Source organism: Malania oleifera, chromosome 3 (genome assembly GCF_029873635.1).
Source record: "Malania oleifera isolate guangnan ecotype guangnan chromosome 3, ASM2987363v1, whole genome shotgun sequence".
NCBI classification, from domain to species: Eukaryota; Viridiplantae; Streptophyta; class Magnoliopsida; order Santalales; family Ximeniaceae; genus Malania; species Malania oleifera.
In genome coordinates, this window is record NC_080419.1 from 77,460,743 (window position 1) to 77,470,014 (window position 9,272).

Genomic DNA, 9,272 nt, shown 5'->3' on the forward strand with positions numbered 1-9,272 from the left:
CTTGCTGTGAAGAGCTAACTATATCCTGCACGTGGTTGTCATGCAGAAAAAAAAAATGCAAGGACAATATTTAAAAATTTGAATCACAGTAAAAAAAAAGGGGCGCGCTTCTCTCGTTCTGGGTGGGGTTTCTGTGGCTCACAATCAGGGCAGAGATCGGTTCTACAACCCGCCGGCCGTGCGGAGACACCACCAAATGTTGTGTTGACCTGATAGGTCACACCCAGTTTTGATTATGAAAAATACTCTTGGTACTATTGGTTGTATTAAGGATTGCATGCAGGTTCACCGTGTGCGCGCTTTTGGACTAAAAGACATATCATGATGGCGTGTGGTGTTCGTGCCGAAAAATTAAGAATTGCGTGTTGTATTTGTATTCATTATTTCATTTCTTCATTTAAGGATGTAAATTTAATTATGGATTGTGCACTCCTATGGCTTGTAATAATTTGCATCATGCATGGTAGGTAGGCATGCTCAAATCGACCATAGTTGGACTTTAGATACCTACACTAAGTACACAAGTCCCCAACATCACTTCTCATATCACGGGAATCAAATCAAGGCTAAAATTTAACTTAAATTGAAATGTTGAGATGGTTCGGGCAACCGAACCTGTGCTGAGTAAAATGGCTCGAGCGACCAAATCAGTCAATATGTTGACTTGGTGTTCGGGCACTCGAACTTGATTTGAGTGTGTCTTCCCCGGGCACTCGAACTTATGTCATAGCACTTTTCAACTACTCGGGCGACCGTATGATTACGTTCAAATTGGGCTTGAGCGACTAAAGTGGTTAGTTTGGTTAACCAAACTTGGAATTGGGTACCTAAAATCACGAACATTTGGCTACTGACTTTCATTCAGCCACCCGAGCATAATTTCAGGTGATCGAATTGTTTTAAAATGAATTTTTAACTGTCTATTCGGGCACCCAAAATTCAAGACCGGGCACCCGAACCTCGCTAGTTAAAATATTTTTTACTGATTTTTAAATGGGGTAAACTGGGTTAATTTTCTTAATGGCTTTTTAAACAATTTTAATTATACCCATTGTGTCCCCAATGGTCAAAAAATCCTCCTTGCCTATAAATACTAATTCATTTTTTATAATTAGCAAGGATTAGCAGATTTGATTAAGGAAAAAGTCTCTCAACATACAAAACCCTATATTAGCCAAATACTACTTCCAAACACTCACATACTCCTCACTTTTGATCTATTTAAGCATTGTGAGTATCTCTAAGGCTAGTGTGCTTAATCTTACTAGCTATAACTATCACTTGTGTTATTGATTGACTGATTTTATTTGAGATTTAGCATTAAAGTTCTTCCACCAATTTCATTTGATAAATCTTGGGTGGGAAGACTTTAAGGGTTGTGGTTCTTGCATTGTCATTGCAAGATACCTAAACCTATATTTTTAGCGTGCAAAAATCTTTTTCAAAAAGCTAGTTTTTCAAACAACTCCATTGTGCTTGGTATATTGAAATACCTTATTGAGTTCGTTTGATTCAACTTGCTTAGAATATTTGAAACCCTAATCCGATTTTGTGTTATTCATATATTGTGTTTCAAATGTTACTTGGATATACACTCTAGATCTAAACTGAAAATCTATACTTGATTGAGTGTTTAGAACACATTAGAGAACTAAGCATATTTACATATCATTTGTGCTTACAATATTGATTGAGCTATATTGGTGCATATATTTACTTGTCTAGAAGCGTATTTCCATGTACAAACTTTATACACATTGGTTGTATTCCAAGCACAAGCCTGAAGTTCCAAGCACAAGCCTGAAGAGGGAGACTAGCCTTATGGAATAGTCCTGGACTGGATTAGACCCGGTTAGGAAAGTTAGGTGCGCCATCATGTTAAGGCATGTTGGTTGAGGTTAGCCCCTTGAATTGACCTAGTTTGTATAGGTGCCACTCCACCCGTTTAAGTGAGCATTATAGTGATAATCCTTGTTCTGGTGTAACCAATGCGGGGACATAGGCAATTTGGCCGAACCTTGATAACATATTGTGTGTACTGTTTACTTTTCGCACCTTACTTTTACTGCATGTGTATGTTTATTTGTTGATTATGTAGACTGACCCTAGGTTGTATTACATTGTTGATAAAACTAGTTAACCTAGGCAGCAAATTTTAAATATCCAATTCACAACCCCTTTTAGGGTTGCACTAAAGCTAAAATGTTGCAGCAACGTAACTGCTGCTGCCAGAGAGACAAAGTCAACGAGACGATGTTGATAGACGAGAGAAACAAAGTGGCAGAGCGAGGTGACGATGCTGAATTAGTGAAATGGAGTGGCAGAGAAGAGCACCGGAGAAGCAATAATGCTGGAGAATAAAAAACATTGCCAAAGAATCAAGAAGGATGCCACCAAAAAATCAAGAAGGCCACGATACCAAGAGTTGTAACAACAGAGTCCCGGATACGTCTGAAAACTGAGACGATGGCGAAGATTGGGAAAGCTGAGGGGGGTTGCCATTGAGAACTGAGCACGAATAGATGCTAGAGAATAAGGAACAAAGATGAGCTGCGATTGGGTTCAAAGAGACTTAGATGGTGACGAACTAAGGGATTGTGCTAAGATCCGGGATGCCACCGGAGCACTGAACGAACCATCAGAGAAGAACTGAGATCTTAAATGACGAGCTAAGAGAAGACTACGTGCATGCGAGAGCTGCAACGAAAACACGCCAAAAAAAAAATGGTAGTGTTGGCCTTACAAGGCTTAACATCTTATTTTGATGCTAACAAATAAGAACTTAACATGCTTTGTTTAAGTGATATATTTTCAGGACTCAAGGATAGAGCGTTAAAGAATTCATGAAAGCTTGTACTTCAAAGAAAGATGATTATATTAAAGCTTGAGGCATGGATTAAAACTTGAAGTTCATGAGAGCGTTGATATTAAATAAAAAGCTTCAAGAATGAAAACCCAAGTGATCAACATGGGAAGCTCAAAGAAAGATGAAACAAGCATAAAGACCTCAAGGAATTCAAGAATTGGAAATTTGAAGGAGTTTATAGGAAATTTCATGTAAGTACTTCAAATAATTTCAATATGGATACATGAAGCTCTTAAGTTAATTTATTGGACCTAGATACCTTTAAACATACTTGGAAAATACTTTTATAAGGTCAAAAATTGTTTCAAAAAGGTTAGATTCGTTTTTGGAATGAAAAGCATCAAAAAGAGGATTTTCAAAATGCTGATAATTGTTCTACATCTGCATTGAGGTGTATTGTTCTCTACTAAAACCTCTTTATTTTAAAAAGTGTTCAACACAAAAGTTTTAGGATTTTATCATAGCTTTCATTTTACACCAAGATCATTAAATTTTGAGTTATAAAGAAAATGTTATGACCGAAAAACAGAAGGGTGCTTGAAGCTAACAACAGCATGTGTGCATGCTAGGCGACTGCCTAAACAGGATAGGTGCCTGCTTGAACAAGCCAGGTGACTGCTAGGCTACCGTCCCTACTATTTCTTTAAAAATAACATGGAAGGCGATTGGTGGATTGGGCAGGCAACTGCCACGCAACTGTTTTGATTTTTCTCATAACGGTTAAATTTTTCAATGGGGTTGTTTGTGGCTCGAAATTTATGGAAACTTGGGGGATATTTCAACACACTTGGGGAACAAGTTACTTATATTTTAAAGTCAATAAATAAGCCTCAAAGATCATTCAATCAATACGCCAAGAATTAAAATTCAGCAAAAATTCAGCAACTCTCTCAAATTGCTCTCAAACTCTCAAGGCTCTCTCTTGCACGAAGCTTACTGAGTTCTTGTTAATTTTACTCACCAAGTTTTGTGCTACAATTATGAAATATTTCATTCATTGAAAGAATTAAATTGGTGATATACTTCCTTGAGCTTCAATTTAAATATTCATATTGTTATTTACTTTGAAGTATATAGTTCTGAATTGTTGTACTAATCAGCTCTTTTAGGAGTAAATTCTTTGTACACAAATATTTGATTTGTATCTTGTAGATTGATGATTCCAAGGGTTGTTTGGATTGTTGGCTAAGCAAAGGGATATTGCTTAGAGAGGTGAGCTCTAGCTTATGTAAAGAGTGACCGGACGAGGGGATATCGTTTGGAGAAGGCGGGCTCTAGCCTTAACCAAGGAGTATTGTAAAGGTTTGTTCCACCTGCCAATGAAACAAGTTTAGTAATGCTTTGGTGGTTTGCCAAAGGTGAGGACATAGGCTGGGTATAAGCCGAACCTCGTAAAAATCTCCGTCTCACTCTCTCTTTCCCTATTCTTTATTTTCTATACATATTTAAATTGCGTGGATGGTTTAAATTTGAAGATCACATAAACTACGTATATTTGGAAATCAAACAAACTTAAGGTTTAATTTTGATTTGGGTTGCGGAAACCGAAAGGGAGTACGTTGGTTAAACCGTATTTTGCGGAAACCATATAGAAGTACGTTACTTGGTTAAACCCACAAAGATAAATTAACTGAGAATTTATTTGGATTCTGAATATTTGGAAATAGTGATTGGATGATGCATTGAATATTATATTAAAGGAATAAATTCAAATATTCATGGCTTGGTTCAAATCCAAATTAACAACAGGGCTACACACAAGCTGAGAATTCTTATGATTGTTTGATTTGATCATCATAGTAAATTGTTTGGTTTGGTTGAAAAGTTGATTACTTGTTTGGTTAAGCAATAAGTGTTGTGGTTGAAGATTGAATGTTTACTTAGTTCTTGTTTGATTGACAAAATAGATAAACAAGTAAAAGAATTGGTTAAATATTAAAAGAAGTTTAAGGTAACTTAAAAGGAATTAAAAGAAATTTTTTAGAATCCAATTCATCCCCCTCTTGGGAAGTTATTCCTAATTTCAATTGGTATCAGAGCCTAGTTACAACAACTCTTAACTAGAAGCTATAAAAAGATCTAAATGGCTCAATTAGGGGTAGCTCCCTTTGGAGAGGGACAATCTTCAACTAGGCCTCCTATCTTTTGTGGTTTGAACTACACGTTTTGGAAAAAGAGAATGCAAATCTATCTCCAAACGATGAATTGGAAATTATGGGAAGTTGTTATAGATGGAGATCAAATTCCCACTAAGATAGTAGATGGAAAACAAATCCCAAAAGAGAAGAAAGATATGACCGATCAAGATTATAAAATGCTCCAAACAAATTCAAGTGCTATAAATGCTTTATATTGTGCCTTGGATGCTAATGATTTTAATCGAGTAATGGCTTGCGAATCAGCTAAGGAGATATGGGATAAGCTAGAAGTAACATATGAAGGAACAACGGATGTTAAGGATAATAGGGTTGATATGCTCACAAGTGAATATGAAGCGTTTAAAATGAACCTGAAGGAATCCATGTCCAGCATGTATACTAGGTTCACTTATATAATAAATTCCCTAAATGCCTTAGGAAAAACTTACACTACTTATTAGATGATAAGAAAAATTCTAAGAGGCATTCCCTCCATGTGGGAACCAAAGGCTACTGCTATCACCGAAGGAAGAAATTTGAAAAACACTTCCTTAGATGAACTTATAGGTTCTCTCCTTACATATGAAATGACAATGGATGAAAATAATGGAAAAACCAAAGCCCAAGAATCAATAGCCTTTAAAACATTAAAAGAAAACTCAAGTAGTGAAATAGATGAAGATGGAGAAGCCTTTATATCTAAAAAACTAGCAAGGATACTAAGAAGGAGAAACAAATTCAAAAGAAGAAATCAAGACTCCGAATTAGAAGAAAAAGATTTCAGCAAAAAGAAATCAAAGAATAAAACTCCTAAATGCTACAATTGCAATAAAGCTAGACATTTAAAATTGGAATGTCCACTATTAAAGAAAGAGTCTAAAAAGAAAAACAAGAAGGCCATAAAAGCCACTACTTGGGATAATACAAGTAGTTCGGAGAATGAAATAAGTGACCAAGAGGTTGCTTACACGTGCTTTATGGCATGGGATAACGAAGAAAACTCCTCAACTAAATCTTCAAATAATTCTTGTAGTGATGAATCAAGTGATGAGGGTATGCCATCTTATGATGAACTTCAAAATGATCTATTCAAAGTACATAAGATGTTGATGAAAGCAAATAAACAAAACACCTCATTGAAGAATAAGAATGAAAGTATAATGAAAGAATTAGAATCCCTTAGAAATGCTGAACTAGAAAATAAAAGAGAAAATGATTCAAGGATCAAGAAATTAGAACATAAGTATGAATCAGCAATGAAAGAAATAGAATCCAAAAATCTTGCTAAAAAAGAAAACAACTTGAAAATTGAGAAACTAGAAAGCAAGAATGACCAAATGATAGAAGACCTTCGATCCTTATCCTCTACTATATATGAGAAAGATATATATATTTCTGCATTAGAGGTTAGAATCAAGAAATTTATCTCTAGAATTAGAGAAATCATTAAAGAAGGTTGATAACAAGAAAGAGATAGAGTTAAATAATCTTAAGAGTCAAATCAAAGATAAAGACAAGATCATTTATAACTTCACTAAAGGAAAAGAAAATCTTGACAAGATGATAGGCTCACAAAGAATGTCTCTAAACAAAGAAGGCATTGGTTTCAATGGAGTTGAAAGCAAAAATAAAAAGAATCTTTACATAGGTTATTTCTCAAAAGCCTCTAAAGATAATTCAAGCACATCCTTTAATGCTTACACCAACACCATATGCTATCAATGTAAGAAAAAGGGGCATATAAAGTTTGAATATCCATTTAAGAGAAAGGGTGTGAAAATTAAACAAGTATGGAGAATTAAGGAATCATCCCTTGTTAAACCAACCGGAACCAAGAAAGTATGGGTACCAAGATGAAAGACTAGCTCATAAGTGAAAAACTCCGTGGATTAAGTCATTCCCCTTTAAAAACTAAGAAAGTAACTTAATTCATGATCAACAATCGAACTAGTTGAAATAGAAAAACTTAAAGATGAGTTTAAAAGCTTATTCAAAATGGTATTGTTGGCAAACATCATAGGATGATTTTTACAAGGCTTAACTTAAGAAAATATTATTGAGCTTATCACATAAGTACCTTGATTAAGAAAAAGATATTTGAGAATGAAAGACTATATGCTACATGCTTACATGCCTATATAATATGCTATATGCTACATATGTATGACTTGACTTGACTGGATTTATATTGGAAATTTATGGCTCACTATATTGAAAATTTGAGCATGAGATTATTGAGTATAAGCATGAATTTTGACATGAGATTAATTCTTAATCATGCATGCTATTGATCAATTACATGGATAGACTTACTGCTTTTTATATTGGTATCCATGAGTTGTGTATAATGTGAAAATGACTTTGGTATCTATAAAGTCTTTGGTATCCATGAATATTTTTGGTATCACATTTTAAAATTTTTAATTGGTATCAAAATTTAAAAGCTCACTTGGTATCACAATCTAGAAGTTCAATTTGTCTTTTGAGCATGAAAAAGACAATTATATCTATGAGCATGGTATGACATTGATGATATGAGCATAATATTGATATTTGATACATAATGTGAATCAATGTTTTGAAATATAGGATGATGAAAGCAAAATTGATAACAAAACTGAATGTATTGAATTCATGGGGAGTGTTATGTCATATTGCTTATATTATGATTGTTTTCCTATTAATCAATTCAGAGAAATTTCAATTGGTATCATGAATTAAATTTTCAATTGGTATCAATTCTCAATTGGTATCATGAATTTTAAATAGATATTATGAATTCAATTTTAAATCGGTATCATATAATCAACTATTGATATCTTGAGTAATGTCAAAGAAGGAAAAAGTTGTTAAGTAAGATATGGTTGTTATAACACACTACACTTGCTATATTGAAAAAATATAAATTGAGTGTGTTCATATGTTTGATAGGCATGTTTGATGATATGCTCAACAAGTGATTTTACTTGAACTTAATCATTTTTTTTTTCTTTTTGATGGATGTCAAAAAGGGGAGAAGTTTTAAAGCAAAAATTGACCATAGTATTGCAAATTGCAAAAATTGAGCATGAACATAATATATATCAAAAGGAGAAGTATTTGATAGTGATGAGCATGATAGTAAAAGAGGTTTTGAAATTGATATTGATCTTGCAAATATTGTTAAGACGATGCTTATTGAAAGGGGGAGTCTTTTTAAGGCTCACTCCAATTTTTGCTTCTTATTTGTCATCATCAAAAAGTGGGAGATTGTTGGCCTTACAAGGCTTAACATCTTATTTTGATGCTAACAAATAAGAATAACTTAACATACTTTGTTTAAGTGATATATTTTCAGGACTCAAGGATAGAGCGTTAAAGAATTTATGAAAGCTTGTACTTCAAAGAAGGATGATTATATCAAAGCTTGATGCATGAATTAAAACTTGAAGTTCATGAGAGCATTGATATTAAAGAAAAAGCTTCAAGAATGAAAGCCCAAGTGATCAACATGGAAAGCTCAAAGAAAGATGAAGCAAGCATAAAGACCTCAAGGAATTCAAGAATTGGAAATTTGAAGAAGTTTATAGGAAATTTCATGTAAGTACTTCAAATAATTTCAATATGGGTACATGAAGCTCTTAGGTTAATTTATTGGACCTAGATACCTTTAAACATACTTTTAAAATATTTTTATAAGGTCAAAAATTATTTAAAAAATGTTAGAATCATTTTTGGAATGAAAAGCATCAAAAAGAGGATTTTCAAAATGCTGATAATTTTTCTACATCTGCATTGAGGTGTATTTTTCTCTATCAAAAGCTCTTTATTTTAAAAAGTGTTCAACATGAACGTTGTAAGATTTTTTCTTAGATTTCATTTTACACCAAGATCATCAAATTTGGAGTTATAAAGAAAAAGTTATGACTGAAAAATAGAAGGGTACTGGAAGCTGACAGCAGCATGTGTGCATGCCAGGCGACTGCCTAAACAGGACAGGTGCCTGCGTGAACAAGCCAGGTGATTGCCCCTACTATTTCTTTAAAAATAACATGGTAGGTGACTGGTGGATTGGGCAGGCGACTGCCATGTGGCTGTTTTGATTTTTCTCACAACGGTCAAATTTTTAAATGGGGTTGTTTGTGGTTCGAAATTTATGGAAACTTGGGGCATATTTCAACACACTTGAGGACCAAGTTACTTACCTTTTAAAGTCTATAAATAAGCCTCAAAGATCATTGAATCAATACACCAACAATTAAAATTCAGCAAAAATTTAGCAACTCTCT